The sequence below is a fragment of the Nerophis ophidion genome, linkage group LG02 (genome assembly GCF_033978795.1).
Source record: "Nerophis ophidion isolate RoL-2023_Sa linkage group LG02, RoL_Noph_v1.0, whole genome shotgun sequence".
Lineage (NCBI taxonomy): Eukaryota > Metazoa > Chordata > Actinopteri > Syngnathiformes > Syngnathidae > Nerophis > Nerophis ophidion.
Genome location: NC_084612.1, coordinates 49998696 through 50024169, shown reverse-complemented (window position 1 = coordinate 50024169; position 25474 = coordinate 49998696). Strand labels below are relative to the sequence as shown.

The 25474-nt window shown below is 41.3% G+C and overlaps 1 protein-coding gene and 1 long non-coding RNA gene across 3 annotated transcripts in view; one reads left to right on the top strand and one right to left on the bottom strand.

Annotated features, from left to right (window-relative positions):
• The window catches only part of LOC133542060 (membrane-associated guanylate kinase, WW and PDZ domain-containing protein 3), a 418319-nt gene that overhangs the window by 349329 nt on the left and 43516 nt on the right, over positions 1-25474 (bottom strand). The window lies entirely within an intron of this gene.
• The window catches only part of LOC133542070 (uncharacterized), a 3694-nt gene continuing 1759 nt past the window's right edge, over positions 23540-25474 (top strand). Inside the window, exon 1 of the long non-coding RNA XR_009804040.1 lies at positions 23540-24284. This is a non-coding gene — a long non-coding RNA (uncharacterized LOC133542070). The remainder of the gene's footprint in view (positions 24285-25474) is intronic.

Genomic DNA, 25474 nt, shown 5'->3' with positions numbered 1-25474 from the left:
TTACCCAGACCAGTAGTCTCGCATCTTCCATTTAAATCCGGCTTCAGGATGGAGGGAAGTGGTGTTCTGTGGGGATTAGCCTTCTGCTTTGTTTTTAGCCCCGCTCGGCATCCATGTTTCCGATCACACCGCTGGCGTCTGCTCCGTAGACGGCCCCCGCTGGTACTATACTCCCCTGCTTCACAGGCCGCTGGATGTAGCCGCCGAAGTATTCCCATGCTAGTTAGCAGGTCTAGCAAGCACGCGTCTATCAGTCCAAAACGGCCCGATATGTCCACATCCAGAAGTGTCTGGCGGTCGTACGTGATCACGGAGTGACCACGATGTGAGCCAGCCATAAAGTTTGTAGAATTGTCCGGTATTTCTGCCAAATGTTCCATATTTAGCAATAGCTCCTCGATGTCGCAGCCCTTCCGGGCGCCGCCATTTTGGAATAACTAAAAAAAAGTCACTATTTTACAAGAACAACAACAATAATTGGCATTGTTATGATAAGTTAAAAAGTTAAGATTAGGTGTGGCGGAATTATTCTTTGCATTTGACCCATCACCCTTGATCACCCCATGGGAGGTGAGGGGAGCAGTGGGGAGCAGTGGGCAGCTGCGGTGCCGGGCCCAGTAATGGTGATTTAGCCATGGTGATTATGGTGATTTAACCATAAATGAGTTAAATCAAGCAGGGAGGTAATGGGTCCCATTTTTATTTTCTTTGGTATGACTCAGCCAGGATTTTAACTCACAACCTACCGATCTCAGGGCGGACACTCTACCCACTAGGCCACTGAGTAGATAAGAATAATTCAGAATTTTACATGACAAATGTCCCCATTTTGCATTAAAAGGTAATAATTTTACATAAAAATTTAATATTTTTACGACACAATATTGCAATATTACAGAAACAGACTTGATTGTATAAGAAAAACGTCAACACATGTGAGAAAAAGACTGCTTTTATTTATTTTTTTGTTGGTGAATTGTTTGTTTGTAATTGGTTTGAATCTTTATTTACTTCAAGTTATTGCGGTATTTCTCTGTGTACATAGTTATTAATTTGTTTATTTAAATTTTGGCCAAAGGGGCGCATTTCAATTTCTTACACACAGTTGCTATTACACACGTTGGCCAGAGGGGGAGCACTTACATTTTTTACACACACTTGTTATTTCATATGTTGACCACAGGGGGAGCACTTGTAAAACCAATACAAAGTCAATTTGAAAAATCCCTCCTTTTTGGGACCACCCTCAATTTGATAGATTTCACCACCAGGGGTGCAAATGAGATCTTTATTTTTTTGTTTTTTATAATGTGCTTAAGGCCGATGACAAACGAGTCACGGACCACAGATGGCCCCTGTAAATAGGGAAGTCCTTCTTTAGTATTGTTATATCATGTAATCCTGCCTTTGGAGCAATGTTCACGGACCTTAGTATTTGGCTCTCTATTAGATGCAATGGTTTTCCGTATTGGGAATATGATTTATGTCTTAACTTGTTCACCGGTCCTCATATGAAAGATACTTTTCCTCGATGTCTCAAGAAGGGTAGAAATACAAAAACACGCATGAACGCGCACACACGCACACACACACGCGCACACACACGCGCACACACACACACACACACACACACACACACACACACACACACACACACACACACACACACACACACAGTACAGTATCTCTCGTTTGCTCAAACCATTTTTTGGGCGAAATCATCACTCTTCATGGAGCTTCTCTCGCCATGCCCCGCAGGGGTCTGTCGCATCTTTATAATCTGTTGGCGGGGAGGAGGGTGTTTGGAGGGACTTGCTGGAAAATGTCACGGTCAGAAATAACTGCTGAACGCCACACACAGTGGGACTTGTCGAAGGGGCGGCCTTGCGGGGGGAGGGGATGGGGGGGGACCGTGAAAAGGACACCACTGCTGCAGCGTGACATCGACACGTGGACAAGACAAAAATCAAGCGGGGTGTTCTGGCGGCGAGACGACCCGGCGTCCGCAAAACAGTCAGAAACTGATATTCTGATACCATCAAAACCAATCATCTGTGAGTGAGATCGACCGATATCGATCACATGTATTAACTGTGAACTTTCCAATGTATTTACCGTAAATTCCAGTTCTATAATCTACTTTTTTCCTACACTTTGCAAAATGCGGTTTATAAAACAGCGTGGCTAATTTATGGATTTTTATCTGTTAACAGCCATAATAAAAACAAGCAAACACACCTGGAAAGTGTTTTACTGTGGCGCCATCTTACGGACAAGTTTTTTCACTTTCCATTTACGGGTAGAGCATTTTGTTTTGTTTTTTTTAACCGGGTTGCCATGTTCGTCTTTCAGCCATCCATAGCATTTTCACTAGTATGGATACTTCATGCATCACTCCAAGCAACATTTGTATGTTTTACAATAGAACTAAAACAATTGTTATTTACTAATCCGTCCCATGTGTGATGTCTGTAGCAGTGTTTTTATGCAATTAAAGTACGTAAAAAAATAAATTAAAAAAAACATTGAATGAGTGGCGGGCCACTTTGAAATATGTGGCTGACCACACTAAGTGATGTGGAAGACCACATTAAGTGATGTGGGGGGCCATTTAAGTGGTGTGCGTGAACCACATTGAATGATTTATTGGGACACTTAAAATGATGTGCCGGGGCAATTTAAATATGTGCATTAATTAATGCGTTAACGTGGTTGGCTGCATTATTTAACGTGGTCGGCCGCGTTTTTTTAAAGAGGCCGACCACATTATTTAAAGTGAATGTGGCCGAGCGCATTGAATGACGGGACGGGCTGTGTTTTAAATGAAGTGGCAGACAACATTAAATGACGTGGCAGACAACATTGGATGATGGAGGCGGGCCACTTTGAATGCAACATTAAATGTAGTGGCTTACTGCATTAAATACTGTGATGGACCACATTATAACAGGCCAATTCAAATGATGTGATCAACCTAATTGAATAAGGTGGAAGGCCACATTTAATGATGTGCTGGGCCACATACAGTGGGGCAAAAAAGTATTTAGTCAGCCCCCGATTGTGCAAGTTCTCCCACTTAAAATGATGACAGAGGTCTGTAATTTTCATCATAGGTACACTTCAACGGCGAGAGACAGAATGTGAAAAAAAAATCCAGGAATTCTCATTGTAGGAATTTTAAAGAATTTATTTGTAAATTATGGTGGAAAATAATTCAACCATTCAAAGCTCTCACTGATGGAAGGATGTTTTGGCTCAAAATCTCACGATACATGGCCCCATTCATTCTTTCCTTAACACGGATCAATCGTCCTGTCTCCTTAGCAGAAAAACAGCCCCAAAGCATGATGTTTCCATCCCCATGCTTCATAGTAGCTATGGTGTTCTTGGGATGCAAATCAGTATTTTTCTTCCTCCAAACACGACAAGTTGAGTTTATACCAAAAAGTTCTATTTTTGTTTCATCTGACCACATGACATTCTCCCAATCCTCTACTGTATCATCCATGTATCCATTTTGGTATAAACTCAACTCGTTGTGTTTGGAGGAAGAAGAATACTGAGTTGCATCCCAAGAACACCACACCTACTGTGAAGCATGGGGGTGGAAACATCATGCTTTGGGGCTGTTTTTCTGCTAAGGGGGCAGGAGGATTGATCTGTGTAAAGGAAAGAATGAATGGGGCCATGTATCGTCAGATTTTGAGCCAAAACCTCCTTCCATCAGTGAGAGCTTTGGATGGTTGACCAAATACCTTTTTTCCACCCTAATTTACAAATAAATTATTTAAAATGTATACAATGTGAATTCCTTGATTTTTTTTCACATTCTGTCTCTCACAGTTGAAGTGTACCTATGATGAAAATTACAGACCTCCGTCATAATTTTAAGTGGGAGAACTTGCACAATCGGTGGCTGACTAAATACTTTTTTGCCCCACTGTAAATGATGTGGCTGACATCGAACAACGTGGCAGGCCACTTAAAATGATGTGGAAGGCCAGATCTGGCCCCCGGGCCTTGAGTTTAAGACGTGTACTGTAGCCTAGAGGAATGCCTGTTGAATCACAGCAGATGGGGCAGTGTCCCCCCTCCCCGCGCAGTCACAGCCGACACGCCACTCGGCGAGCGTGTCCTCTTCCTGCATGTCTAATACATTCGCCAGGATTCATTTGTGGCCGCTGCAGAAATAATTAAGTTGACATTTTCTCTCCCCGACGCAATTAACCACGAACGCTGTCCAATCTGTGACCCGCTGGATGTTTGATTCCACGGCGGCGTCTTAAATCACGAAGGCCGAGGCGGCGAGCACGGAGCCTCATCAGGGCGTGAAGTCTTCCCAAACAAACGGCGGCGCTCTAATGAACAACACGTCTGCGTGTGATGTGCAGCTGCTCCATCACGCTGGAGGAGCTAGGGAGTATTTTTAGTCGGGCGGAATAATGAACGCCTGAAAGGATCCCGCCTGGCCGACCTTCCTGCTCACCTGGGTTCCTCTTCGGATAGGAAGTGAATGTGTCCCCCTCGTCGACATGAAGAAAGAAGAACGTAAAAACAACACATAAGCGTTTCAATCCAGGAGCCTATCAGAGCTGTGATTCTTGTCATGTGACATGTGGATAATGACGCCTACACCCAAAATACGTCTATTTATTATCATTATTATTATATATAAAAGTTCACTCCACAGCCCACAGTTTTTATCTGATGGGATGAAACGTTCCAGTATCAAACCGGGAATGTTGAGGCCCCTCCCCCAAAAAATATTCCAGATTACCCGGAATTCCAGGTAATTTTTCAGACCATTTCTCAAACTAACACAATTACCACATTTCTCACCCAAATAGAACCGTTCCACCCACGCACTCCACTCACCTTGGACAATCAAAATACCAAGTTCCAAAAAAAATTCCAGCAAGTCTCAGTTTTCCAAAGCCCTATTTTAATTTACCTCTTCCCAGAAAATTTTCACAGTCCACATTTTCCAACCGTTTTTGTCCATTCCAACTTTAAAAAAACATTTGTCTTAGTTGGAAACGTTTTCTTTTTTTTTTCCGAAAAAAATTCCGTATTTTCTGAAATTCCAGGAATTTAGAAATACCAATTAAAATTACATTTTTCAACCGTTTTGAAAAATTCCAACATCAACTCATTCATATCATCAATGACAATTGTTGTATCACCTATATCAGGGTTAGGGAACCTATGGCTCTCGAGCCAGATGTGGCTCTTTTGATGACTGCATCTGGCTCTCTGATAAATCCTAGCTGACATTGCTTAACACGACAATTAATATTTCCGCTGGTAATCACAGTGTTAAAAAATAACGTTCTAAATATAAAACATTCTCATGCATTTTCTACCGCACCTGTTCAAGGAGTCGCATTAATGGTAAGAAGTATTTTATTTATTATTGGTTAGCTTCGGAAGAACAATATCATTTAAAACAACAAGATACTTATACTCTAAAAATGTTGGTCTTACTTAAAAATGCACGCATTTAGTTGTATTCAGTGTTAAAAAATATTATGTGGCTCTCACGGGAATACATTTGAAAATATTTGGCTTCCATGGCTCTCTCAGCCAAAAAGGTTACCGACCCCTGACCTATATGTTCAAAAACTCCCCTTTTTCCCGGAATTTTCCAATTTCCAGGAAATCCCCATTCAAATAAATGGACGTATTCATAGTTCTACAGTGCCCAAACTTTTGCGCCATTTTTTACCCGATTCCTTTCTTTCAACTATCCACCCAAACTGCTCTTCAAATATGTCGAACGCAAAATATGTCACTCTTCCCAAAATTCTCAGTTTTCTCAGAATTTCCAGTAATTTTCTCCCCATTGACAATGAGAAAATACAATCTACTGCATATCCCGCATTTCTCATCCGATTCGAACCATTCCACCAATCAAACACTCCACTCACCTTGGACAATCAAACTACTTTTCCAAATCCCTATTTTACCTCTTCCTGGAAAGTTTTTTCACAGTCCACATTTTTCAACCGTTTTTGTCCATTCCACCTTCAAACCATTCCTGTCAACTGGAGTAATTGTTTTTTTTCGTAAAAATTCCTGGTTTTCCTGACATTCCAGGAATTCTGAAATACCAATAAAAATTTAAAAAGGTTAGGTCAACATTTTTCAACCATTTTGAAAATATCCAACACCAGCCTATTCATATCAACAACAATTGATGTATTACCTATATTTTAAAAAATTCCCATTTTTAGTGAAATGTTCCAATTTCCAGGAAATTGCTATTCAAATGATAGGACATATTCATAGTTACACAGTACACACAATTGCTAGTCACCCACACTGCTTTTCGCATATGTCGAATGCAAAACATGTCCCTTTTCCTAAAATTCCCAGTTTTCCCAGAATTTCTGGTAATTTTCTCCCCTTTGACAATGAATTGCAAACATACAAACCTCTCTTTATCCCACATTTCTAATCTGATTTGAACCATTCCAACACCCACACACGGGACATTCAAGCCAGCATGTTTCCCGGTACTGAAAATTACCTGAAATTCCCAGGAATTTCCCCCCATTGAAAATAAATGAGCAATATACAAAACTCTCCATATCCCACATTTCTCAACAGATTCGAACCGTTCCAACATCCACACACTCCACTCAACCTGGACATTTTAGCTTTTCAGTTCCACTCACGCGTATTGGCGGCTTGTACACAAAGGGCATTCACAAAATTCTTGCATATTTGAGACACTAGAAAGCAGTAATGTATAAGCTGTTGAACACTACACAATTTGAGAAGCTACTCATCAAAAGCACATACATGTACTCACATCGTCTGCATTCAAACCAACAAAACTAAAGACAAGTTTCTGTTATTGAGTTGATAAATCACATTGTTTCTTCTCACTTCATGCAGAGAATCCACAGCAGACCGAAAGACGGCGCAACTAAACCCTTGGAACTCGATATTGTTACGTGATTGTCTGTTAGCGTGTCCGTCCCATTGCTCAGTGAATACTGCTACCAGATTGGCGGTTAGCATGTCCCTCCCATTGCTCAATGAATACTGCCACCAGATCGGCTGTTGGCATGTCCATCTCATTGCACAGTGAATACTGCGACCAGATCAGCTGTTAGCGTGTCCCGCCCATTGCTCAGTGACACTGTCTGCTTCCTGTGTTCCCAAAGCGCGAGTGACTTTATGAAACAAATCTTGCGTCATAATTACTGGTTTCTTCCGACAAAAAAATATAAATATATATTACATATTTTACCCAACAGATTTTATATTTATAACGATTATGTATCTATCGCGATATCGGTCCAACCCTTGGAATTGCGACTGCATGCAAGGTCGAGTGTAGAATATTTGCAAATGAGACTCGGAAGTGTCAGGAAACAAAATAAACTGAAACAACTAATTACTATCAGCTTACTATTGAATAAAGTAAACAAAAGAAAATTTATGAACACATACAGAAGCACCGAAAAATTGGTACGGTTGTGTACGATATTGGTTCCTGGGCATCGAGGTTGATAATGTGTGGTTAATAAATGTTTCCCGAAGGTGACAGTTGGACACCTAACAGATTGTTCTCCTTTAACTGGGGAAAATGGTCCGGGATCAATGGATGTTGACTTTAAACCCTCAGAGAGTCGGACGAAAGCGCTCATTGGTTTATCCCAATCAGGACCGATTGACTCTGACATTCATCAGCTAAAGCTGCCACTGCTACCTCCTACGCCGTGGACGTGAGCAACGTAAACAGATCGATGCCAGGGGACGCGCACCTCACAGGACTCGGCGTTCTGCAGACACGCGTGGCGGGAAACACGGGACATGGTCCCAGTGTTTTGTGGTGAGTCATTGGCACTTTGTGTACACACATATTCTCGTATTTCTGACCTTCTTGAGACCTCTGAAAATTGCCAAGCTCTTGAGGACCACCCTTTCTGGATATATAAATATTTGTATTTTCAACATTAACAATTGTGTGAATGCTCCGAAAACATTCACAAATATGGTTTTCTACACCAAAAATTCATCAATTAATTCATTATTCTTCTTTTTTTCCCAGATTTTGGCGCGCTCTACCGTCCACATTTTTCATCCGATTCAAACCGTACGAACTTCAAACTGTTTAGCAGGGTTTTACCATGATTTTTCAAACTTGAACCATTTCCACATTTTTCTACCGATTCAAACCATTCTACTTTCAACACATGCCACTCATCCTGGACATTCAAACTATCATTTTCCAAGTTAAAAAAAATTCCAGGAATTCCCAGAATTCCTGTTTTTCACCCTTTTTTCGGTCGACTACTCCTTCCACATTTTTTAACCCACTTCAACAGTTCCACCCTCAAATTATTCCTCTTAATCACTCCCGGTTTTCCCGAAATTCCGTTATACCATTTCACAATTAAAATTGTTACTACGTAAATGTTTCTCGACCAATTTGAAAAATTCAAACACCAACCATTCACAATATTCAAAATATTTAGCATTTTCAAAAAAGTCTTGCTTCTCCTGAAATTCTCAAATTTCCATGAAATTGTCATTGAAAAGAATGGGACATTTTAAAGGTTCCACAGCTCCCACATTTTTCATCCGATTCAAACCATTTCAACTTCAAACTGTTTTACCTTGACACATTTCCAAAATGTTCATATTTCCCAGAAATACATGTTTTCCGGGACATTTTTCCCATTCAAAAGGAATTGGCTACTTGCCTACTTTTCAAACTTCCACCATTTCCAACCGATTCAAACCATTTCACATTCAACACATTCCACTCATCCTGGACATCCATCCATCCATTCATTAATTGTCTACCGCTTATTCCTTTTGGGGGCGCTGGTGTCTATCTCAGCTACAATCGGGCGGAAGGCAGTGTACACCCTGGACAAGTCGCCACCTCATCGCAGTCATCCTGGACATTCAAACTATTTTTTTCAAGTTCAAAAAAATTCCAGGAATTTTCCAGAATTACCTTTTTTGACCTTTTTCGTGTTGACTACTCTTTCTACATTTTTTTACCATTCCACCGTCAAATCGTTCCTCTTAGTTAGGACAAAAAACAAAGTTGTTTTATGAACTGGAAAAATTCCCGCTTTTCCTGAAAACTTGAAAAGAATAGGACATTTAGTCATTTTGAAGTTCAACTTCGGCATTGGAGGATTGGTTATGTGTAATACTTGTACAGCGCTTTTCTACCTTTTTTTTTTTTAAAGGAACTCAAAGCGCTTTGACACTATTTCCACATTCACCCATTCACACACTGATGGCGGGAGCTGCCATGCAAGGCGCTCACCAAGACCCATCAGGAGCAAGGGTGAAGTGTCTTACTCAAATAGGTTGTACTTGTATAGCGCTTTTCTACCTTCAAAGTACTAGAAGCGCTTTGACACTACTTCCACATTTACCCACACACACACATTCACACATTCATGAACACAACGGACGTGACTAGGGTGGAAGAAGGTGAGGATTGCACCAAGAACCCTGAGGTTGCTGGCACAGCCACTCTCCCAACAGCGCCACGCCGTCCCTGCACGCAACTCCTTCAGTAATTGCCCTACCTAGTATATACAGGACTTTCTCAGAAAATTTGAGTATTGTGATAAAGTCCTTTATTTTCTGTAATGAAACTAAAAACATGAAAATGCCATACATTCTGGATTCACTACACATCAACTAAAATATTGCAAGCCTTTTATTATTTTAATATTGCTGATTATGGCATACATCTTAAGAGAACTCAAAAATCCTATCTCAAAAAATTAGAATATTTCCTCAGACCAAGTAAAAAAAAAAAATGTATAACAGCAAAACAAAATCAAACATTTAAAAATGTCAATTAATGGAATCAGTACTTGGTTGGGAATCCTTTTGCACGGATTACTGCATCAATACGGCGTGGCATGGAGGCAATCGGCCTGTGGCATTGCTGAGGTGTTATGGATGCCCAGGATGCTTCAATAGCGGCCTTCAGCTCATTTACATTATCGGGCCTGGTGTCTTTCAGCTTCTTCTTCACAATAACCCACAAATTCTCTATGAGGTTCAGGTCAGGGGAGTTGGCAGGCCAATGGAAGACAGTAATGCCATGGTCAGTACACCAGTTACTGCTGGTTTTGGCACTGTGGACAGGTGCCAGATCATGCTGGAAAATTAAATCATGATCTCCATAGAGCTTTTCAACAGATGGAAGCATGTACACAGCTGCATTGACTCTGGACTTGATGAAACACAGTGGACCAAAACCAGCAGCTGACATGGCTCCCCAAACCATTGCTGACTGAGGGAACCTCCGTTGTCCAGAGTTCAGGAGTGGCTTGACCATTGGAATACGGCTATTGAAGCTGTATCCATTGAAAAGCTCTATGGAGATGATGATTTCATTTTCCAGCATGATCTGGCACCTGTTCACAGTGCCAAAACCAGCAGTAACTGGTGTACTGACCATGGCATTACTGTCCTCCATTGGCCTGCCAGCTCCCCTGACCTAAACGTCAGAGTGAATTTGTGGGTTATTGTGAAGAAGAAGCTGAAAGACAACAGGCCCAATAATGCAAATGAGCTGAAGGCCGCTATTGAAGCATCCTGGGCATCCATAACACCTCAGCAATGCCACAGGCCGATTGCCTCCCTACCACGCCGCATTGATGCAGTAATCTGTGCAAAAGGATTCCCAACCAAGTACTGAGTGCATTAATTGACATTTTCACAAGTTTGATTTTGTTTTTCTGTTATAAATCTTTTTTTTCCCTTGGTCTGAGGAAATATTCAATTTTTTTGAGAGAGGATTTTTGAAATTTCTTAAGCTGTATGCCATAATCAGCAGAATTAAAATAATAAAAGGCTTGCAATAATTCAGTTGATGTGTAATGAATCCAGAATGTATGACATTTTCATGTTTTTAGTTGCATTACAGAAAATAAAGGACTTTATCACAATATTCAAATTTTCTGAGACAGTCCTGTACATACTGTGCAAATATAAAAAAAAGGTCAGCTTTTAGTTTCTTTCTTTTTTTTTGTAGAATTTTTGTTTGTAATTTGTCTTTAATCTTATTTACTTCAAATTATTACAGTATCCATCCATTTTCTACCGCTTATTCCCTTTTGGGGTCGCGGGGGGCGCTGGCGCCTATCTCAGCTACAATCGGGCGGAAGGCGGGGTACACCCTCGACAAGTCGCCACCCCATCGCAGGGCCAACACAGATAGACAAACAACATTCACACTCACATTCACACACTAGGGCCAATTTAGTGTTGCCAATTTAGTGTTGCCAATCAACCTATCCCCAGGAAGTAGGAGGAAGCCGGAGTACCCGGAGGGAACCCACGCATTCACGGGAAGGACATGCAAACTCCACACAGAAAGATCCCGAGCCTGGGTTTGAACCCAGGACTGCAGGACCTTCGTATTGTGAGGCAGACGCACTAACCCCTCTGCCACCGTGAAGCCCGAATTATTATATATAATAATTATTAATTAAATAAATTTAATAATTAAATATTATAAACCAAATTATTACAGTATGTCTTATATAAATATTGTTTTTGTTATTAATTTTTGCCAAAAAGGGCGCATTTTAATTTCTTACACACACTTATTACATATGTTGACCAAAGGGGAAGCACTTTTAAAAGACAGTCCATTTGAAAAATTCCTCCTTTATTACCACCAGGGGTGCAAATGAGACACTCTTAGATGCAATGTTATTGGGACCATGAATTATGTCCTAACTGGTTCACTGGTCCTTATATGGAGAGGAAGGGTAGAAATACAAGAACACACACACACGCACGCGCACGCACACACGCACGCACAAACACACACACACAGACACACAGACACACAGACACACACATACGTATTCTCAGCGTAAGCATGCATTGAAACCTGCGAGTAAGAAAAGAAAAGGCTTCTTCTTGACAAGCATCGCTTGACTGAGTTCCTTTTTGACTGCAGGGCAAGTGCTTGGACACACACCAGCACCTTCCTTAAAGATCCCTGTGGCCAATAGCCATCCCATTGTGTGTGCTTGTGTGTGTTCGTGCGTGCGCGTGTGCGTGCGTAGTTGTGTGTGAGTCAAAGACAAGGATGAGAGAGGAGAGAAAGAAGTATAAGTAAACAAAAGATAGTTCACTGCTTCTGCAACTTGTCACCTCAAAGCACCTGCTGACCCCTGAACGCACCACGCAGCCCGTGTGAGAGCCTGTGTGAAGGAAGGCAAAATACACTAGCCACAATATTAGGTACACCTGCGTTCCCTATTAAGGTACATTACTAGAAACGCTCACTAAAAAGTAGAAACATTAAAACATGTTACTTTGTTGTGAAAATGTATTACTTCTTGATTATAGTATTTTCTGGACCATATTGTGCACCGTTATACAGGGCTTACCCACTAAATTAAAAAGTAACAAAACAAATTCCATATATAAGCCGCACTGCATTTTAATCTTCATTATTTACTTCAAGTTATTACAGTATGCCTCTATATACATATTTAATTTATTTTTTTAATTAATTTTGGCCAAAGAGAGCGCATTTTAATTTCTTACACACACACCTATTATATTGGCCCTGCGATGAGGTGGCGACTTGTCCAGGATGTACCCCGCCTAACGCCCGAATGCAGCTGAGATAGGCTCCAGCGACCCCCGCGACCCCAAAAAGGGACAAAAATGGATGGATGGAAAGATGGACACCAACTATATATGTTGGCCAGAGGGGGAGCACTTCAAATATTTACACACACTTGTTATTTCATATGTTGACCAGAGGGGGAGCACTTTTTGAGACCACCTTAATTTTGATAGACTTCACCATCAGGGGTGCAAATGAGACACTCTCTACTAGATGCAATGGTTTTCCGCATAGGGACCATGATTTATGTCCTAACTTTTTCGCCGGTCCTCATATGGAAGGCACTTTTCTTTGATGTCTCAAGGAGGGTAAAAATAAAAGTTGCAGATATATACGTTGTGAAATAAGTTATTTACACAGAAATATTTTGTAAATGTTTACTTACATACCTTAAATACTATCCATCCATCCATTTTTCTACCAGTTGTCCCTTTTGGGGTTGCGGGAGTGCTGGAGCCTATCTCAGCTGCATTCAGCGTAAGGCGGGGTACACCCTGGGCACCAGTAGAGTGGAAACACAAGTTGGCTCTATTTTGAAGCTATCATCATAAATATCAAATTTATGACGCCAAAAGACCTCCAAAGTTTGCGATTATATAGAGATGATCAAAATAGTATCAATCTCACAGAGATTGCACAGCCTTTTTGAGAGATAATGAGGAAAGCCAGTCACGAGGAACCACAGATCCCTTCCTCATCAACAACAATGCTAATCGAGCAGACTTTGTGAGAGCCAACAATGATTACTTTAGGAGAATTATGATTCATAACATTGTATTTTTGAGCCTGAGCACAAAGAGGACGAGCAATAAGTTTTAGAAGTCGAGTGATGAATGTAGCTTTATTGTGACACTATGTGCTGAGGTGGCGACTTTTCCAGGGTGTACACTGCCTTCCGCCCGATTGCAGCTGAGATAGGCTCCAGCACCCCATGCGACCCCAAAAAGGGACAAGCGGTAGAAAATGGATGGATGGATGGATGGATGGATGGATATAGCATGTAGCATCATTGCTAGGTGCTATACATACAAACTATCCATCCATCCATTTACTACCGCTTATTCCCTTTTGGTGTCGCGGGGGGCGCTGGCGCCTATCTCAGCTACAATCGGGCGGAAGGGGGGGTACACCCTGGACAAGTCGCCACCTCATCGCAGAGCCAACACAGATAGACAGACAACATTCACACTCACATTCAAACACTAGGGCCAATTTAGTGTTGCCTATCAACCTATCCCAGGTGCATGTTTTTGGAGGTGGGAAGAAGCCGGAGTACCCGGAGGGAACCCACGCATTCACGGAGAGAACATGCAAACTCCACACAAAAAGATCCCGAGCCTGGATTTGAACCCAGGACTGCAGGAACTTCATATTGTGAGGCAGACGCATTAACCACTCTTCCACTGTGAGGCCCCAAACAAACAAACTAATCATATTAAACCATAACAAAACTTTTTTTTTTGATTGATACTTTTATTAGTAGATTGCACAGTTCAGTACATATTCCGTACAATTGACCACTAAATGGTAACACCCAAATATGTTTTTCAACTTGTTTGAGTCGGGGTCCACGTAAATCAATTTATGGTACAAATAAATACTATCAGCATAATACAGTCACGACACAGGTTAATCATCAGAGTATATACATTGAATTATTTACATTATTTACAATCTGGGGGGTGGGATGAGGAGCTTTGGTTGATATCAGCACTTCAGTCATCAACAATTGCATCATCAGAGAAATGGACATTGAAAATGTGTAGGTCTGACTTAGGATATGTACAGCGAGCAGAGAACATAGTGAGTTCAGATATATGAACAAGTTTATACATTAGAAATACAATTGATTATTTACATTTGGTTATTTACATTACGGGGAGATGGGATGTGAATGGAGGACGGTATTAGTAAAGGGTTGAAGTTGCCTGGAGGTGTTGTTTTAGAACGGTTTTGAAGGAGGATAGAGATGCACTCACTTTTATACCTGTTGGGAGTGCATTTCACATTGATGTGGTATAGAAAGAGGATGAGTTAAGACCTTAGTTAGATCGGAATCTGGGTTTAATTTGGTTTGTGGAGTTACCCCTGGTGTTATGGTTATGGCGGTCATTTACGTTAAGGAAGTAGTTAGACATGTACTTCGGTATCAGGGAGGTGTAGCGGATATTATAGACTAAGCTCAGTGCAAGTTGTTTTAGACTTAGTGTAATATTTACACTCACACTGGGATGCCAACCGACGGGACGCTCACATAATTCTGTTTGGATTAAGAATGAATCAAAATTCTCACGAAGGGTTAAAAAAAAGGCTATTTGTGTCTTTTTCGCCACCTCGGCGGATGTGAAATTGGACCAGCTCGTCGGTCCATGGCCACATTTGTCTACAAGCAGGTGAGAGATGCATGAAATATAATCTACAATTGACTTTTAGCAAATTTGAGACCAAGCAGAAGTGTGTCAACAATAGCAGCGTGACCTAGCATTTGCTCACTGCTATCAATGCGCCACTAAAATAAGCCGTCTGCGTTAGCACTTATAATAACAATATCCCTTATATTTGGTTAATTTTCAGGTCACGACATGTAAATGGAGTATTGTTGGCACTTTCTGGATGTTTTTAAAGAGTATAATGATATATTATTAATATTAATTTACCATTTAGAATGCATAAAAAACAATCATAGGTGTTCTTGTCTCACATAAGGATTGTGAATGATTAACTTGTTCTTCTTCAGATTTTTGCGCGCTCTACCTTCCACATTTTTCACCAAATTCAAAGAGTTCCAACTTCAATCTGTTCAGCCTATTCAGGAATTTCGTGTTTTCTCTTGACAAATTCCCAAAAATATTCCCAGATTTCCCAGAATTCCAGGTTTTTCGGGACATTTTTTTCCATTCAAAATGATATGGCCATTTTTCAAATTTCCACCATTTACACATTTTTCAAACAATTAGAGCCATTCTACCTTTAACACATTCCACCATCCTGGAAATGGAAACTACTGTTTTTCCAAGTTAAAAAATATTCCAGGATTTTCCAGAATACGTAGTTTTTCAAGTCCCGATTTCCACCCTTTTTCCTTGCACATTTTTCAATCCACTATAACCGTTCCACCGTAAAATAATTTCTCTTCAAAAATAAGTTGTTTTCTAAACTGGAAAAATTCCCGGTTTTCCCAAAATTTCAGGAATTCTGTAACACAATTTCTCAATTCAGTATGTTAGTACTTCAACATTTCTCGAACGATTTGAAAAGTTTCAACACCAATCATTTCAACTCATTCAGACCATTCAAGTTTTTTATCATTTAAAAAAAATTATCGCTTTTCCCGAATTTCCCAAATTTGGGGTAAATTCCCATTTTTAAATCAATGAGAAATTCTTCAAAGTTCCACAACTCATCTGATTCAAACCGTTCCAACTGCAAACTGTTCAGCCTATTCGGGAATCACAGGCTTTCCCTTAACAAATTCCCCAAAATTCCCAGATTTCCCAGAATTCCAGGTTTTACGGGACATTATTCCCATTCAAAATGAATTGGCCATTTTTCTTTTTCATTTTCCAAAGCCCAATTTCCACCCTTTTTTCTGGCGACTACTCCTTCCACATTTTACAGCCCACTTCAACCGTCAAATCATTCATTTTAATTAGGGCAAAAAATATATTTTTTTAACTGGAAAAATTCCTGTTTTCCCGAAATTCCAGGAATTCTTCAACAACATTTCTCAATTCAACATTTCTCGACCGATTGGAAAGGTTCCAATACCAACCATTTCAACTCATTCAGACCATTCAAGTTTTTTACCATTTTCAATAAAATTCATGCTTTTCCCGAAATTCCCAAATGTTTGTGAAATCCCCATTTTAAATAATGGGGCATTTTTCAAAGTTCCACAATTCCCACATTTTTCATCTGATTCAAACCGTTCCAACTTCAAAATATTCAGCCAGTTTGGGAATTGTGTGCTCTACTTCAACAACTATAAAAAAAAAAATCCCAGGATTTCAGTTCAACATCAGCATTGAAGCATTCACACGCAATTCTTTCAGGAGTTGCCTCATCTAGTTTTATAAATATCTCCAACACGCTTTTATGGTTTGAGTTCACGTGTTCCAGATCTCAAACACAAACGGGTAAAAATAGGTAAGAAAAGTTGGTTTTGCATAACAAAGCACCTTTAAAACAAGAAAGTGGTACTATTTGGGGGAAATTGTTGTTTACATCAGAAAAGTAAGAACTGGCCGTATTTTTCGGACCTTAGGGCGCACCGGTTTTGCATAATATTGCGACACTAAACGACAGGTAATATCTCTGCTATTGGGTGCAATTTTGCGGTCGTTATACACGCACCATAATAATGTTGAAGCACAGTAGTTCTGGGCGTCACGGTGGCAGAGGGGATAGTGCGTCTGCCTCACAATACGAAAGTCCTGCAGTCCTGGGTTCGATCCCAGGCTCAGGATCTTTCTGTGTGGAGTTTGCATGTTCTCCCCGTGAGGGTGTGTCCATCCATCCATCCATTTTCTACCGCTTATTCCGTTTCGGGGTCGCGGGGGGCGCTGGCGCCTATCTCAGCTACAATCGGGCGGAAGGCAGGGTACACCCTGGACAAGTCGCCACCTCATCGCAGGGCCAACACAGATAGACAGACAACATTCACACTCACATTCACACACTAGGGCCAATTTAGTGTTGCCAATCAACCTATCCCCAGGTGCATGTCTTTGGAAGTGGGAGGAAGCCGGAGTACCCAGAGGGAACCCACGCATTCACGGGGAGAACATGCAAACTCCACACAGAAAGATCCCGAGCCTGGATTTGAACCCAGGGTGTGTATCGTTCTATATTCTCAATGGAATATTTAAAAGTTTTGGTGTTGTTTATGGGCCTCATCATGCAGTCCACACGTATCTCATACGTGTGACTGCCATCGAGGTCAGTAAGCACAACCACAATTATGCGGTACATGAGGCGCACTGTCGATTTTTGATAAAATTAAAAGATTTTAAGTGTATCTTATAGTCCGAAAAATACGGTAAATTTCTTTAAAAAAAATCGGAATTGCGGAACAACTAAGTGAACACGATAATAATCTCTTTAAAAAGCTCAAGCCATACAACAAAACAAGTAATTTCTGGAGAAATAACACAAACAATAGTGTTATTATTCGTGATTCACTTGTTGAAGCAAACAAAACGATTGTGTGGTCATGACTTCATTGTTTTTCATCCCATCCGTCTTGATGGCTGAAAGAAATACACTCCACCCCGGCGAGGCTGCCGAGATTCTTCCCGCCAGCTCTTTCATCAAAGTGCAAAATGAGCGACAAGAGGCTGCAGAAACGTGGAGCGGGCGCACGTCGGCGGACAGACGACGCTACTCCACAGGCTTCTACACGTTTGCCTTCGCCGGGAGGGAAAACGGAGGCGCCGACACCGTTGGTGCGGCCGGATTGACGCCTTACGGAGAGTGGGGGAAGGGAAGGGGAAACATGCTCCGACATGCTTTCAAATAAGGCAAACTTGGTTAGTTAGCATCATTTTAATGATGGAATACTTCCTGGTTATCAAAGGGGAGCTACATGTAGCTAATCTATGTATCTTAACTACATTTCCCAGTAGCTTGGTGGTAGTTTAGCTACTACTTTTAAATAAGTAGCCTTTTCTGTAGCTTAGCTACTTTTAGAGCCATGTAGCTAGGTAGCTAACAAAGCAGTAACGGGCTACGTATAGTTAAGCTACATAGCTTAACTACATTTCCCAGTAGCTTGGCGGTTGCTTAGCTATTTTTCGGAACGAGTAGCTTTTCCTGTAGCTTAGCTACTTTTAGACCCATGGAGCTAAGTAGTTAACATCAAACAATAACAAGCTACATGGAGCTAAGCTACATTTTCTAGTTGCTTGGCGGTAGCTTAGCTACTTTTTTCAACGAGTAGCTTTACCTGTAGCTTAGCTACTGTTAGAGCCATGTAGCTAGGTAGCTAACAAAGCAGTAACAAGCTACATGTAGATAAGCTACGTAGCTTAACTACATTTCCCAGTAGCTTGGCGGTAGCTTAGCTACTTTTTTGAACGAGTAGCTCTTCCTGTAGCTTAGCTGCTTTTAAAGCCATGTAGCTAAGTAGTTAACATCAAACAGTGACAATCTACATGTATCTAAGCTACGTAGCTTAACTAAACTTCCCAGTAACTTGGTAGTAGCTTAGCTACTTTTTTGAACAAGAAAAAGCTACTCATTCAAAAAAGTAGCTAAGGACCCCCAGGCTACTGGGAAATGTAGCTAAGCAACATGTAGCTCGTTACTGCTTTGATGTTGGCTACCTAGCTACATGGGTCTAAAAGTAGCAAAGCTACAGGAAAAGCTACTCGTTCAAAAAAGTAGCTAAGCTACTGGGAAATGTAGTTAAGCTACATAGCTTAGCTACATGTAGTTCGTTACTGCTTTGATGTTGGCTACCTAGCTACTTGGCTCTAAAAGTAGCTAAGCTACAGGTAAAGCTACTCCTTCAAAAAAGTAGCTAAGCTGCCGCCAAGCTACTGGGAAATATGTAGCTCGTTACTGCTATGTTAGCTACCTAGCTACATTTCCCAGTAGCTTGGCAGTAGCTTAGCTACTTTTTTTAACAAGTAGCTTTTCCTGTAGCTTAGCTACTTTTAGACCCATGTAGCTAGGTCATACTTGTAGGGTGTATGTGTGTGTGTGTATATATATATACACACACACACATACTAGGGGTGTAACGGTACGTGTATTCGTATTGAACCGTTTCGGTACGGCGGTTTCGGTTCGGTTCGGAGCTGTACTGAACGAGTACACATGCTAGCAGCTAGCAGGCTAGGACAACATGTATAAGCCAGAGCTGGAAGACTTTCCTGCCTCTTTAAAGATCTCCTGTTTGCGAACACTTTGGCTGCGCGATACAACAATGGAGGACGGAGGTTTGCTTAGATTGTTCAGCAGCTGCTTCTGACAACACGTCAAACATGTGTTGCACCTTTCCTGCTTCCGGCTCACATAGTGTCTCCATTGCGCGCACAACCCGTCACTCTACCCGCAGTGGATCTCCACAGCACCGGACTCCAGGGTAAATGAAGAGTCAGGCAATTAATTGCAAATTGTGGCTTTATTGAGGTCTAGCACACAGCCAATCCAACAAAACACCAGTCACTCCCTGCATTCACGCTACGCTCCCTCACCAGGTTCACTTGCCCACTATGATGTCACATGCTGTCTTATATTAAAGGGCCACACACACACACACACACACACACACACACACGCTAGTCTCATAAACAGTGGTTCTCAACCTTTTTTCAGTGATGTACCCCCTGTGAACATTTGTTTAATTCAAGTACCCCCTAATCACAGCAAAGCATTTTTGGTTGAAAAAAAAGAGATAAAGAAGTAAAATACATGTCATCACTTTCTGATTTATTAAATTGTATAACAGTGCAAAATGTTGCTCATTTGTAGTTGTCTTTCTTGAACTATTTGGAAAGAAAGATATAAAAATAACTGAAAACGTGTTGAAAAATGAACAAGTGATTCAATTATAAATATTTCTACACATAGAAGTAATTATCAACTTAAAGTGTCCTCTTTTGGGATTGTAATAGAGACCCATCTGTATTCATCAACTTCATTCTAAACATTTCTTCACAAAAAAAATAAATCTTTAACATCAATATTTATGTAAAATGTCTACAAAAAACGGCGGGCGGTGTTGAGGAACGTGGACCCCGACTTAAACAAGGTGAACTTATTGGGGTGTTAGCATTTAGTGGTCAATTGTCCGGAATATGTACTCTACTGTGCAATCTACTAATAAAAGTCTCATTCAATCAATCAATCAAAAAAAGCACTTTATATGTAGAAACTTTTTGCTAAGAAACCATTCTGAGCCTTATCTTATTTAGCTTTTATTTTACATTTGTTATATATGTATTAACCCTGGCAATGGACCCTGTGTGTATATGTATGATTTGCCATTGTTTACAAATTTGGTAAATAAATAACCAAAAAATTTATATTTTGTTGTTATCTACTGTACCGAAAATGAACCGAACCGTGACCTCTGAACCGAGGTACGTACCGAACCGAAATTTTTGTGTACCATTACACCCTTTATACATATATCCATATATATATATATATATATATATACACTGCTCAAAAAAATTAAAGGAACAGTTTTTTTTTCAGGGTATGGCATGAATTCAATAGCACTTTTCTGATAAGGTTTTGGTCAGGTACGTGGCAGAGGGGGTTGTTCATCAGTTTCAGCTGCATTGGTGTTGATGGAATTAACAACAGGTGCACTAGAGGGGCAACAACAAGATGGCCCCCAAAACAGGACTGGTTTTGCAGGTGTAGGCCATTTCAAGTTCCTCCCTCTTGATCTTTTTCAACTGTTTTTCCACAAGTGTTTGCTTTAGCTCAAGTCATTATCACGACTCGGAGCATGAGGCGATTTCTTAACCCTCCTGAAGTTGCGCAAATTGTCCAACTCCTCCAGGATGGCACATCCATGCGTGCTGTTGCAAGAAGATTTGATGTGTCTCCCAGTACAATCTCCAGAGCATGGAGGAGATTCCAGGAGACAGGCAGTTACTCTAGGAGAGCTGGACAGGGCCGTAGACGGTCCTCATCCCACCAGCAGGACCTATATCTGCTGTTTTGTGCAAGGAGGAACAGGTTGAGCACTGCCCGAGCCCTACAGAATGACCTCCAGCAGGCTACTGGTGTGACTGTCTCTGCCCAAACAGTCAGAAACAGACTTCACGAGGGTAACCTCAGGACACGACGTCCTGTAGTGTGCCCTGTGCTCACTGCTCAGAACCGTGGAGCTTCAATGGCATTTGCCATAGAACACCAGAATTGGCAAGTCCGCCACTGACGCCCTGTGCTTTTCACAGATGAGAGCAGGTTTACCCTGAGCACCTGTGATAGACGTGAAAGGGTCTGGAGAAGCCAAGGAGAGCGCTATACTGCCTGCAACATCATTCAGCATGACTAGTTCGGTGGTGGGTCAGTGATGGTCTGGGGAGACATTTCCATGGAGGGACGAACAGACCTCCACAGGCTAGAGAACAGCAGTCTGACTGCCATTAGGTATTGGGATGAAATCCTTGCACCCTTGGTCAGACCCTACGTTGGTGCAGTAGGTCCTGGGTTTCTCCTGGTCCACAACAATGCCCGGCCTCATTTGGCAAGAGTATGCAGACAGTACAGTATCTGGAGGATGAAGGAATTTACACAATTGAATGGCCCTCACGATCACCTGATCTAAACTCAATAGAACACCTCTGAGACATAATGTTTCGATCCATCAGACACCCCCAGGTTGCTCCTCAGAATTTACAGGAGCTCACTGATGCCCTTTGACAGATCTGTGACGACATCCCACAAGACCCCATCCCTCGTCTCATTAGGAGCATGCAACAACGTTGTCAAGCATGCATACAAGCACGTGGGGGTCACACAAGATATTAAAAATTATTTTGAGTTGCAGAAATTGAATTAAGGCAAAATGGACGAGCCTGCCACATCATTTTTTCACTTTGACTTTTGGGGTGTCTATATACTGAACCCTCTGTAGGCTGAAAACGATTGTTTCCATCAAAAGATGTGGCATCCTTTTGTTCCTGAGACATTAAACTGTCCATATCAGTATACTGTAGATATCTGACTTTTTTTTTTTCACCAATGAAATCTGATGTGTTTTCAAAGTGTTCCTTTAATTTTTTGGAGCAGTGTGTGTATATATATATATATATATATATATATATATATATATATAAATAATCCGTTCATGAATGAGTATATCCGTTCGGCCACCATGTTCAATAGAGAAGTCTGATCTAGGCAGCATACCCCTTCCCCTTCGAGCTAGCCTGAATGAACTGAAATTATTTTTTCCAATCATTTTGGAACTTGCAAGCGTACTTCTTCTTACTAATTGTCGCCATGTCTCTTCCTCGTTCTTCTACTTCGTCTGTGTTATGTTTCTGGACATTACTTCTTGTCGTAGTTTTGAAGCAATGCATGATGGGAATCCGGATGTTGTGTGTCAGTGTATTAATAAACACACACTGAGAAATAGCTCCGTGCCTGCCTACTTTATGGGTTATGGATACACCTATGGATAACAGAGACATACGTATATAATAGTCCCTTTTTCAGTTGAGAGAGGACGCTAAAGGTACGCCCCCAATATTGTTTTCCGGGTGGAAATTGGGAAAATTTCTGGAGAATGGTTGCCCCGGGAGATTTTCCAGAGGGGCACTGAAATTCGGGAGTCTCCCGGGAAAATCGGGAGGGTTGGCAAGTATGAGCTAGGTAGCTTGTATCAAAGCAGTAACGACCTACATGTAGCTAAGCTAAGTAGCTTAACTACATTTCCCAGTAGCTTGGCGGTATATGTATATGTGTGGGTGATCATAGCACCCACCTGTTCCCAATTAGCCTGTTCACCTGTGAGATGTTCCAAATAATTGTTTGATGAGGATTCCTCAACTTTCTCAATCTTTTTTGCCACTTGTGCCAGCTATTTTGAAACACGACGCAGGCATCATATTCCAAATGAGCTGATATTTGCAAACAGTTAGACCATTAAAAATCTTGTCTTTGCAGTCTATTCAAATGAATATAAGTTGAAAAGGATTTGCAAATCATTGTATTCTTTTTTTTGGTTGTTTACCATTTACACATCGTGACAACTTCACTGCTTTGGGGGTTTGTAATTATAAGGAAACTTTTTCTTGAAGCAACTTTTGAAAATGATTAATCAATTTAGATTGGGGATGAATAAGAATCACGATTTACTTAAACACATGTGCTCCACTGTCGCCCCCTGTTGGGCGGCGGGAGTACTGCATCCGTGATCAACCCTCGTTGGAATAGTTTCATCTAGCCTATTTGGGGGACGTTCAGCGGGGCCAACAAAGATGAAGTGGCCCGCTATGCTGGGAGCTGGCAATAGTAATATTCAGTAGTGTAAAAGTGGTGCACTGCGAGTGTTTTGGGTTCAAACATTTGCCACACTGACTGAGACACAAGCGATGGAATCCAGCAGCCACGGTGCCGGTCTGGGCAGAGCCAAGGAACAAGTCGGACTGGTTCCCAAAAGGAAAAAGCCTTCTCTCAGCTGAGGTGGATTCCGTGGATTCCAGCGAGGGCGCTTTGGCTCGCCGCCGACACCTTACGGGCAAAACGCTGGCGAGGATGTTTGAGACGCTGATTTATACCAACGGTTGCTGACCCGTAACAACCGACGCTGCCTGTATCGTGCTGTTCGAGTCTCGTCAACGCCAGACGCCTTCCAGAAGGAACATAATGCGACACACGTCCTATAGTGTCCAATCACAGCTGCAGTCTTCATTCGGAGGCGGAACTACAAGGTGCCTGCAGTCAATGACCAGGTCTGAGAGCATCACGTCCTGACACGCAAGCCAGCCGACGGAGACATGACAATGTTTGCGCAAGACAGTGTTGGTGTGCATCAAAGGGGACGACTCAAAACAAGATCTTCCAAAAGAAATTGTTGCCACATGACGCAGCTTGTGTGTGCAAGGTTGACATTCTTGCATAATCATTTTCTTTTACACAAACACTCTGAAACCAACTTAAATCAGAGGTGAGTGGTATGCACGACTAAATAACCACCAGCGTCGAAAAACATTGTCAGTAGCAGCTGTGGCTGTAGACAACCTGCTAATTCAGTTAATTTATACACACACATACATACATACATACATACATATATATATATATATATATATAATATATACACATATATATATATATATATACACATATATATATATATATATACACATATATATATATATATATATATATATATATATATATATATATATATATACACACACACACACACACACACACACACACACACACACACACACACACACATATATATACTAGGGGTGTAACGGTACGTGTATTTGTATTGATTCGATACGGGGGTTTCGGTTCGGTTCAGAGGCGTATCGGACGAGTTCCACACAAACATATTAAGTAGCGCACCGCACGTTGTGTAAACAATGCACACCGAGTCACCGTGAATTGATTTACGTGGACCCAGACTTAAACAAGTTGAAAAACTTATCCGGGTGTTACCATTTAGTGGTCAATTGTACGGAATATGTATTGTACTGTGCAATGTACTAATAACAATTTCAATCAATAAAAAAAACAAAATAACAACGCACGGCATGCTAGCAGCGACCGAGCTACGATAGACTGACCACACCTCCTCTTTTCCGGGATATGTCCTCTTTGGCGAAGCTGTCCGAGTGGAATTTCTTAACTGCCTCAAATGTCGTTGCGTGTATTTTCAATGTACATTCAGGGTTAAAAAGGGTTTAAAAACAAGAAAAAAGTGGTGCGCGAAATAAAAAAAAGCTTAAAGGCTAAATGTAATTTAGAAAAAGTTGCAACATTGACTAATAAAACAAAGCTGTTTTTTTATTTATTTCAAACTGTCATTGCTCAAAACATAATATTGAATCAAAATCAATGTTATTATGAATTACTGACCTATCCAAGTTTCCCATTACTTCACATCAAATATTCAACCATTTGGGGACACAATGTGTGGGGGTGCGTTCACGGACAGTAGGCGAGGGGAGTAGCCGCGCCGTTCTCAGCGGCTTCATCCCGGACTGCCGAGCGGGAATCGGTGGGTGCTTCGCGGGAGGCCGCCCCGGGCCTTTGGTGGCCACCTACGAAGGACTTTCGGCTCGAGGAGTCCCGTGATGAAACATTGCGCGAGGCCTGGGACCAGGTGGATTATATTGACGG